Genomic DNA, 10,988 nt, shown 5'->3' with positions numbered 1-10,988 from the left:
ATGGTCCCAGTGGTCTGTAGCACAGACCCTGGTACTGCCAAACTGCCCTTCCTGGGGTTTCACTGCAGCTGCTGCTGCTGCCAACCCCTCAGACAGGCATCTGCCCTCCTGGGGTCCAGCCAGGCCTGGCCCAGGATGGCAGAACAAAGAACTTCCTCTGAGAGAGGGTGTGACACCCTCTCCCTTTGGAAAATGGTGTGAAGGCAGGGGAGGAGTAGCCTCCCCCAGCCTCTGGAAATGCTTTCTTGGGCACAGATGTGCCCAATTCTGCATAAGCCAGTCTACACCGGTTCAGGGACCCCTTAGCCCCTGCTCTGGCGCGAAACTGGACAAAGGAAAGGGGAGTGACCACTCCCCTGACCTGCACCTCCCCTGGGAGGTGTCCAGAGCTCCTCCAGTGTGCTCCAGACCTCTGCCATCTTGGAAACAGAGGTGCTGCTGGCACACTGGACTGCTCTGAGTGGCCAGTGCCACCAGGTGACGTCAGAGACTCCTGCTGATAGGCTCCTTCAGGTGTTAGTAGCCTATCCTCTCTCCTGGGTAGCCAAACCCTCTTTTCTGGCTATTTAGGGTCTCTGTCTCTGGGGAAACTTCAGATAACGAATGCAAGAGCTCATCCGAGTTCCTCTGCATCTCTCTCTTCACCTTCTGATAAGGAATCGACTGCTGACCGCGCTGGAAGCCTGCAAACCTGCAACATAGTAGCAAAGACGACTACTGCAACTCTGTAACGCTGATCCTGCCGCCTTCTCGACTGTTTTCCTGGTGGTGCATGCTGTGGGGGTAGTCTGCCTCCTCTCTGCACTAGAAGCTCCGAAGAAATCTCCCGTGGGTCGACGGAATCTTCCCCCTGCAACCGCAGGCACCAAAGAACTGCATTACCGGTCCCTTGGGTCTCCTCTCAGCACGACGAGCGAGGTCCCTCGAATCAAGCGACTGTGTCCAAGTGACCCCCACAGTCCAGTGACTCTTCAGTCCAAGTTTGGTGGAGGTAAGTCCTTGCCTCCCCACGCCAGACTGCATTGCTGGGAACTGCAACGTTTGCAGCTACTCCGGCCTCTGTGCACTTCCGGCGGAAATCCTTTGTGCACAGCCAAGCCTGGGTCCACGGCACTCTAACCTGCATTGCACGACTTTCTAAGTTGGTCTCCGGTGACGTGGGACTCCTTTGTGTAACTTCGGGTGAGCACCGTTTCACGCATCCTCGTAGTGCCTGTTTCTGGCACTTCTCCGGGTGCTGCCTGCTGCTGAGAGGGCTCCTTGTCTTGCTCGACGTCCCCTCTCTCTCCTGACGCAATTTGTGACATCCTGGTCCCTCCTGGGCCACAGCAGCATCCAAAAATGCTTAACGCACGATTTGCAGCTAGCAAGGCTTGTTGGCAGTCTTTTGGCGGGAAAACACTTCTGCATGACTCTCCACGGTGTGAGGGACCCGTCCTCCAAAGGGGAAGTCTCTAGCCCTTGTCGTTCCTGCAGAAACCTAAGCTTCTTCTGTCCAGTAGAAGCTTCTTTGCACCCACAGCTGGCATTTCCTGGGCATCTGCCCATCTCCGACTTGCTTGTGACTTTTGGACTTGGTCCCCTTGTTCCACAGGTACCCTCGACTGGAAATCCATCGTTGTTGCATTGCTGGTTTGTGTCTTTCCTGCAGAATTCCCCTATCACGACTTCTATGTCCTTTGGGGAACTTTAGTGCACTTTGCACTCACTTTTCAGGGTCTTGGGGTGGGCTATTTTTCTAACCCTCACTATTTTCTAATAGTCCCTCTACAAGGTCACATAGGTTTGGGGTCCATTCGTGGTTCGCATTCCACTTTTGGAGTATATGGTTTGTGTTGCCCCTATCCCTATGTGGCCCCATTGCATCCTATTGTAACTATACATTGTTTGCACTGTTTTCTAAGACTATACTGCATATTTTTGGTATTGTGTACATATATCTTGTGTATATTTCCTATCCTCTCACTGAGGGTACACTCTGAGATACTTTGGCATATTGTCATAAAAATAAAGTACCTTTATTTTTAGTATAACTGTGTATTGTGTTTTCTTATGATATTGTGCAAGTGACACTTGTGGTATTGTAGGAGCTACACTCGTCTCCTAGTTCAGCCTAAGCTGCTCTGCTAAGCTACCATTATCTATCAGCCTATGCTGCTAGACACCCTATACACTAATAAGGGATAACTGGGCCTGGTGCAAGGTGCAAGTACCCCTTGGTACTCACTACAAGCCAGTCCAGCCTCCTACATTGGTTGTGCAGCGGTGGGATAAGTGCTTTGAGACTACTTACCACTCTTGTCATTGTACTTTTCATAAGAGAAAAATATACAAAACAAGTTCAGTGTGTGTACACATAACTAAAAAAGTTTTGCATTTCCTCTTTTCACTCTTTTCTAAAGTGCTGAAAAGTACTTCTAAACTTTCAAAATGTTATTAAAAGTTTTTAAAGTTTTTTTTTCTCTGTCTTTCTAAAAAGCTCTGACAAACTTTTTTCTCTTTTTCTATCACTTAAACTCTTTCTAAAATGTCTGGCACAGGCCAAAATGTTGACCTGTCCAAAATTGCATATGACCATCTTAGATGGAAAGGAGCAAGGAGTCTCTGTGTAGAAAGAGGTTTGAGTGTAGGGAAGAATCCTTCCTTGGAATTGTTACTTAACATGCTTAGAGAACAAGATAAGGCTAAAAGTGCCCCATCTGTGGAAAAAGTAGCTAATGGTTCCCAATCTGATCCAGGGACTACCCCAGGAAAAGATTCAGGAAAGAAACTTCTTAGCCTGCCCGTTACTAGACAGTCTAGCATAGTTGGTACTGAGGTGGAGTCACATCATACAGATGATGTGCTCTCACATTACACTGTCAGCCAAGCTGTTAGGGTGCCCTCTGTAAGGGACAGGTCTCCTTCTGTTCATTCTCATCAAACTTCTGTGTCTAGGAATGTCCCTCCCACCATCCCTGATGACAGATTGTTAGAAAGGGAACTCAATAAATTGAGGGTGGAACAAACCAGACTGAAGCTTAAAAAGCAACAGCTGGATTTGGATAGACAGTCTTTAGAACTAGAGAAGGAAAGACAGAAGTTGGGTTTTGAAACCCATGGTGGCAGCAGCAGTATTCCCCATAGTCATCCTGCAAAAGAGCATGATTCCAGGAATCTGCACACGATAGTTCCCCCTTATAAGGAGGGGGATGACATTAACAAGTGGTTTGCTGCACTTGAAAGGGCCTGTGTTGTACAGGATGTCCCTCAAAGGCAGTGGGCTGCTATCCTATGGCTATCATTTAGTGGAAAAGGTAGGGATAGGCTCCTTACTGTGAAAGAAAGTGATGCCAATAATTTTACAGTTCTTAAGAATGCACTCCTGGATGCTTATGGCTTAACCACTGAACAATACAGGATAAAGTTCAGAGAGACCAAAAAGGAGTCTTCACAAGACTGGGTTGATTTCATTGACCATTCAGTGAAGGCCTTGGAGGGGTGGTTACATGGCAGTAAAGTTACTGATTATGACAGCCTGTATAACTTGATCCTGAGAGAGCATATTCTTAATAATTGTGTGTCTGATTTGTTGCACCAGTATTTGGTGGACTCTGATCTGACCTCTCCCCAAGAATTGGGAAAGAAGGCAGACAAATGGGTCAGAACAAGGGTGAACAGAAAAGTTCATACAGGGGGTGACAAAGATGGCAACAAAAAGAAGGATGGTAAGTCTTCTGACAAGGGTGGGGACAACTCTAAAAATGAGTCTTCATCAAGCCCACAAAAACACTCTGGTGGGGGTGGTGGGCCCAAATCCTCTTTTAATCAAAACAAAGAAAAGAAACCATGGAGCTATTTATGTAAAGTAAAAGGCCATTGGACAACAGATCCCAGTTGTCCAAAGAAAAGCACCAAGCCTCCTACCACTACAACCCCTACTGCTACCCCTAGTGTCCCTACTAATAGCAGTGGTGGTGGGAGCAAACCTACTAATAGCCAATCCAAGGGAGTAGCTGGGCTCACTTTTGGTAACTTAGTTGGGGTTGGTCTTGTTAGGGAGACCACAGAGGCTGTGTTAGTCTCTGAGGGGGCTATTGATTTAGCCACCTTAGTTGCTTGTCCCCTTAATATGGATAAGTACAAGCAGCTACCCCTAATAAATGGTGTTGAGGTTCAGGCCTACAGGGACACTGGTGCCAGTGTGACTATGGTCATAGAGAAACTGGTCCACCCTGAACAACACCTACTTGGTCACCAGTACCAAGTAACCGATGCTCACAACAACACACTTAGCCACCCCATGGCTGTTGTAAATCTCAACTGGGGGGGGGGGTTACTGGTCCAAAGAAAGTTGTGGTAGCCACAGATTTACCTGTAGACTGTGTACTAGGAAATAATTTGGAGACATCAGCTTAGTCAGATGTGGAGTTGGAGGCCCATGCAGCAATGCTGGGCATCCCAGGGAATATTTTTGCTTTAACCAGGGCTCAGGCCAAAAAGCAAAAAGGACAGGGAAGCTTGGATCCTGGAACAATGGACCAAGTGCTCCCTAAAGCTAGGGCTAGTAGAAGCAAACCACTTCCTACTATCCCTCCCTCTACAGTGGATTCAACTTCTGAGGAAGAAGAATTCCCTCCCTGTGCAGAACCTACACCAGAGGAGCTTGAAGCAGACACTGCTGAGCTTTTGTGTGAAGGGGGGCATGCCAGGGAGGAGCTGAGTGTGGCACAGCAAACCTGTCCCACATTAGAGGGTCTAAGACAGCAAGCTGTCAAACAGGCTAATGGGGATGTCAGTGACTCTCACAGAGTTTACTGGGAGGACAACCTCTTGTACACTGAGGCAAGGGATCCTAAACCTGGAGCTGCCAGGAGATTAGTGATTCCTCAGGAGTACAGAAAGTTCCTCCTAACTCTTGCCCACGACATTCCCCTAGCTGGACATCTGGGACAAATGAAAACTTGGGACAGGCTTGTTCCCTTGTTTCATTGGCCTAGGATGTCTGAGGACACAAAAGAGTTTTGTAAGTCCTGTGAAACCTGTCAAGCCAGTGGCAAGACAGGTGGCACACCAAAGGCACCCCTTATTCCACTGCCTGTGGTTGGGGTTCCCTTTGAAAGGGTAGGGGTTGACATAGTTGGCCCCCTTGACCCTCCTACTGCTTCAGGCAATAGGTTTATCTTGGTGGTAGTGGACCATGCCACAAGATATCCTGAAGCAATTCCTTTAAGGACCACTACAGCACCTGCAGTGGCAAAGGCCCTCCTGGGAATATTTTCCAGGGTGGGCTTCCCAAAGGAAGTAGTATCAGACAGGGGAAGCAATTTCATGTCTGCATACTTAAAGGCCATGTGGAAGGAGTGTGGTGTGACTTACAAGTTCACTACACCCTATCATCCACAAACAAATGGACTGGTGGAGAGATTTAACAAAACTCTCAAAGGCATGATTATGGGTCTCCCTGAAAAACTCCGCAGGAGATGGGATATCCTGTTACCATGCCTCCTTTTTGCCTACAGGGAGGTACCCCAGAAAGGAGTGGGCTTTAGCCCCTTCGAACTCCTCTTTGGACACCCTGTTAGGGGTCCACTAACACTTGTCAAGGAGGGTTGGGAGCAACCTTTAAAAGCTCCAAAACAAGATATTGTGGATTATGTACTTGGCCTCAGATCAAGGATGGCTGAGTACATGAAAAAGGCCAGTAAAAACCTTCAGGCCAGCCAAGAGCTCCAGAAGCAATGGCATGACCAGAAGGCTGTTTTGGTTCAGTACCAACCAGGGCAGAAAGTGTGGGTCTTGGAGCCTGTGGCCCCAAGAGCACTCCAAGATAAATGAAGTGGACCCCACACAATTGTTGAGAAAAAGGGTGAAGTCACCTATTTAGTTGACTTAGGCACTGCCAGGAGTCCCCTTAGGGTGCTCCATGTCAATCGCCTGAAACCCTACTATGACAGGGCTGATCTCACCCTGCTCATGGCAACTGATGAGGGACAAGAAGAAGACTGTGATCCTCTACCTGATCTCTTCTCTTCCACAGAACAAGATGCTCTTGTGGAAGGTGTCGGTTTGGCTGATTGTCTTACTGCTGAGCAGAAAGACCATTGCATAAATCTCCTAGATCAATTCTCTGAACTCTTCTCTACTGTGCCAGGTACCACTTCTTTGTGTGAGCACACTATAGATACTGGAGACAGCTTGCCTGTCAAAAGTAAAATCTATAGGCAGCCTGACCATGTCAGGGACTGCATAAAGCAAGAGGTGCAGAAAATGTTAGAACTGGGAGTGGTTGAGCACTCTGAAAGTCCATGGGCTTCTCCTGTGGTACTTGTACCAAAACCTTATTCCAAGGATGGAAAGAAGGAAATGCGGTTTTGTGTAGACTACAGAGGTCTCAACCAGGTAACCAAAACTGATGCTCACCCTATACCCAGGGCAGATGAGCTCATAGATACATTGGCATCTGCCAAGTATCTAAGCACTTTTGATTTGACTGCAGGGTATTGGCAGATCAAATTATCAGAAGATGCTAAACCTAAAACTGCATTTTCAACCATTGGAGGACATTACCAGTTCACTGTAATGCCTTATGGATTGAAGAATGCACCTTCCACTTTTCAGAGGTTGGTGAACACAGTCCTGCAAGGGCTGGAAGCTTTCAGTGCAGCATATTTGGACGATATAGCTGTCTTTAGATCCAGCTGGGATGATCACCTGATCCACCTATGGAAAGTTTTAGAGGCCCTGCAAAAGGCAGGCCTCACTATCAAGGCTTCAAAGTGCCAGATAGGGCAGGGTAAGGTGGTTTATCTGGGACACCTTGTTGGTGGAGAACAGATTGCACCACTTCAAGGGAAAATCCAAGCAATTATTGATTGGGTTCCCCCTACTACACAGACCCAGGTGAGAGCCTTCCTAGGCCTCACTGGGTATTACAGGAGGTTCATTAAGAACTATGGCTCCATGGCAGCCCCTCTTAATGACCTCACATCCAAGAAAATGCCTAAAAAGGTATTATGGACAGCAAACTGTCAGAAAGCTTTTGAGGAGCTGAAGCAGGCCATGTGCTCTGCACCTGTCCTGAAAAGCCCTTGTTACTCTAAAGAATTCTATGTCCAAACTGATGCATCTGAATTAGGAGTAGGGGCAGTCCTATCACAACTTAATTCTGAGGGCCAGGATCAACCTGTTGCTTTTATTAGTAGAAGGTTGACCCCTAGAGAAAAGAGTTGGTCTGCCATTGAGAGGGAGGCCTTTGCTGTGGTCTGGGCACTGAAGAAGTTGAGGCCATACCTGTTTGGCACTCACTTCATTGTTCAGACAGACCACAAACCTCTACTTTGGCTAAAACAAATGAAAGGTGAAAATCCTAAATTGTTGAGGTGGTCCATATCCCTACAGGGAATGGACTATACAGTGGAACATAGACCTGGGAGTAGCCACTCCAATGCAGATGGACTCTCCAGATATTTCCACTTAGACAATGAAGACCCATCAGGGAATGACTAGTCTTATTGTCCTTCGTTTGGGGGGGGGGGGTTGTGTAGGAAAGTACCATCTTGCCTGGCATGTTACCCCCATTTTTCACTGTATATATGTTGTTTTAGTTGTATGTGTCACTTGGACCCTGGTATCCAGGGCCCCAGTGCTCATAAGTGTGCCTGAATGTATTACCTGTGTAGTGACTAACTGTCTCACTGAGGCTCTGCTAATCAGAACCTCAGTGGTTATGCTCTCTCATTTCTTTCAAATTGTCACTAACAGGCTAGTGACCAATTTTACCAATTTACATTGGCTTACTGGAACACCCTTATAATTCCCTAGTATATGGTACTGAGGTACCCAGGGTATTGGGGTTCCAGGAGATCCCTATGGGCTGCAGCATTTCTTTTGCCACCCATAGGGAGCTCTGACAATTCTTACACAGGCCTGCCACTGCAGCCTGAGTGAAATAACATCCACGTTATTTCACAGCCATTTTACACTGCACTTAAGTAACTTATAAGACACCTATATGTCTAACCTTTACCTGGTAAAGGTTAGGTGCAAAGTTACTTAGTGTGAGGGCACCCTGGCACTAGCCAAGGTGCCCCCACATTGTTCAGGGCCAATTCCCCGGACTTTGTGAGTGCGGGGACACCATTACACGCGTGCACTACATATAGGTCACTACCTATATGTAGCTTCACAATGGTAACTCCGAATATGGCCATGTAACATGTCTATGATCATGGAATTGCCCCCTCTATGCCATCCTGGCATAGTTGGCACAATCCCATGATCCCAGTGGTCTGTAGCACAGACCCTGGTACTGCCAAACTGCCTTTCCTGGGGTTTCACTGCAGCTGCTGCTGCTGCCAACCCCTCAGACAGGTTTCTGCCCTCCTGGGGTCAAGCCAGGCTTGTCCCAGGATGGCAGAACAAAGGACTTCCTCTGAGAGAGGGTGTTACACCCTCTCCCTTTGGAAAATGGTGTGAAGGCAGGGGAGGAGTAGCCTCCCCCAGCCTCTGGAAATGCTTTCATGGGCACAGATGTGCCCAATTCTGCATAAGCCAGTCTACACCAGTTCAGGGGACCCTTAGCCCTGCTCTGGCGCGAAACTGGACAAAGGAAAGGGGAGTGACCACTCCCCTGACCTGCACCTTCCCTGGGAGGTGTCCAGAGCTCCTCCAGTGTGCTCCAGACCTCTGCCATCTTGGAAACAGAGGTGCTGCTGGCACACTGGACTGCTCTGAGTGGCCAGTGCCACCAGGTGACGTCAGAGACTCCTTCTGATAGGCTCCTTCAGGTGTTGCTAGCCTATCCTCTCTCCTAGGTAGCCAAACCCTCTTTTCTGGCTATTTAGGGTCTCTCTCTCTGGGGAAACTTCAGATAACGAATGCAAGAGCTCATCAGAGTTCCTCTGCATCTCTCTCTTCACCTTCTGCCAAGGAATCGACTGCTGACCGCGCTGGAAGCCTGCAAAACTGCAACAAAGTAGCTAAGACGACTACTGCAACTCTGTAACGCTGATCCTGCCGCCTTCTCAACTGTTTTCCTGGTGGTGCATGCTGTGGGGGTAGTCTGCCTCCTCTCTGCACTAGAAGCTCCGAAGAAATCTCCCGTGGGTCGACGGAATCTTCCCCCTGCAACCGCAGGCACCAAAGAACTGCATTACCGGTCCCTTGGGTCTCCTCTCAGCACGACGAGCGAGGTCCCTCGAATCCAACAACTGTGTCCAAGTGACCCCCACAGTTCAGTGACTCTTCAGTCCAAGTTTGGTGGAGGTAAGTCCTTGCCTCCCCACGCCAGACTGCATTGCTGGGAACCACGACTTTTGCAGCTACTTCGGCCTCTGTGCACTTCCGGCGGAAATCCTTTGTACACAGCCAAGCCTGGGTCCACGGCACTCTAACCTGCATTGCACGTCTTTCTAAGTTGGTCTCCGGCGACGTGGGACTCCTTTGTGTAACTTCGGGTGAGCACCGTTTCACGCATCCTTGTAGTGCCTGTTTCTGGCACTTCTCCGGGTGCTACCTGCTGCTGAGAGGGCTCCTTGTTTTGCTCGACGTCCCCTCTCTCTCCTGACACAATTTGCGACATCCTGGTCCCTCCTGGGCCACAGCAGCATCCAAAAACACTTACTGCACGATTTGCAGCTAGCAAGGCTTGTTGGCGGTCTTTCGGCGGAAAAACACTTCTGCACGACTCTCCAAGGCGTGTGGGATCCGTCCTCCAAAGGGGAAGTCTCTAGCCCTTGTCGTTCCTGCAGAAACCTCAGCTTCTTCTGTCCAGTAGAAGCTTCTTTGCACCCACAGCTGGCATTTCCTGGGCATTTGCCCATCTCCGACTTGCTTGTGACTTTTGGACTTGGTCCCCTTGTTCCACAGGTACCCTCGACTGGAAATCCATCGTTGTTGCATTGCTGGTTTGTGTCTTTCCTGCAGAATTCCCCTATCACGACTTCTATGTCCTTTGGGGAACTTTAGTGCACTTTGCACTCACTTTTCAGGGTCTTGGGGTGGGCTATTTTTCTAACCCTCACTATTTTCTAATAGTCCCAGCGACCCTCTACAAGGTCACATAGGTTTGGGGTCCATTCGTAGTTCGCATTCCACTTTTGGAGTACATGGTTTGTGTTGCCCCTATCCCTATGTGTCCCCATTGCATCCTATTGTAACTATACATTGTTTGCACTGTTTTCTAAGACTATACTGCATATTTTTGGTATTGTGTACATATATCTTGTGTATATTTCCTATCCTCTCACTGAGGGTACACTCTGAGATACTTTGGCATATTGTCATAAAAATAAAGTACCTTTATTTTTTGTATAACTGTGTATTGTGTTTTCTTATGATATTGTGCATATGACACTAAGTGGTACTGTAGGAGCTTCACACGTCTCCTAGTTCAGCCTAAGCTGCTCTGCTAAGCTACCATTATCTATCAGCCTAAGCTGCTAGACACCCTATACACTAATAAGGGATACCTGGGCCTGGTGCAAGGTGCAAGTACCCCTTGGTACTCACTACAAGCCAGTCCAGCCTCCTACAGCGACCAGCTACCAGCTGTCCGCCAAATTATGACCGTAGCCGGAATTCCACCAGAAGGATGGCGGAATTCCAGCTATGGTCATGGCAGCGGAAGGCGGTAAGGTGGCGCTGCTGACAGCAGCAGCGTCACACCAGTAGACCGCCGCAGACCGTATCATGACCCATGATACGCCTTGGCGGTGTTCTGGTGGCGGACGCTGCTGCCGGCAGGAGAGCCCGTCCTGTCTCCTGCCGGAGGACCCCCTGACAACAGGTAAGTAGGGTGCTCTGACTGGGGAGGGAGGTGGGGGTGTTTGTGTGTGGTTGTGTGGGTGTCTATGCATGCGTGTATGCATGTGTGAGATGCGTGTTGTCTGTGTGTGCATGTATAGATGTGTGAGTGGATGAATGTTGTATTGTGTGCATGCGTGTGTGCATGTATGCATGTCAGTGTGTGTGGATGTGTGTGTGAATGGATGTATGCATGCAATGAT

The sequence above is a fragment of the Pleurodeles waltl genome, chromosome 1_1 (genome assembly GCF_031143425.1).
Source record: "Pleurodeles waltl isolate 20211129_DDA chromosome 1_1, aPleWal1.hap1.20221129, whole genome shotgun sequence".
Classification (NCBI taxonomy): Eukaryota; Metazoa; Chordata; class Amphibia; order Caudata; family Salamandridae; genus Pleurodeles; species Pleurodeles waltl.
This window is presented reverse-complemented; position numbering follows the sequence as displayed.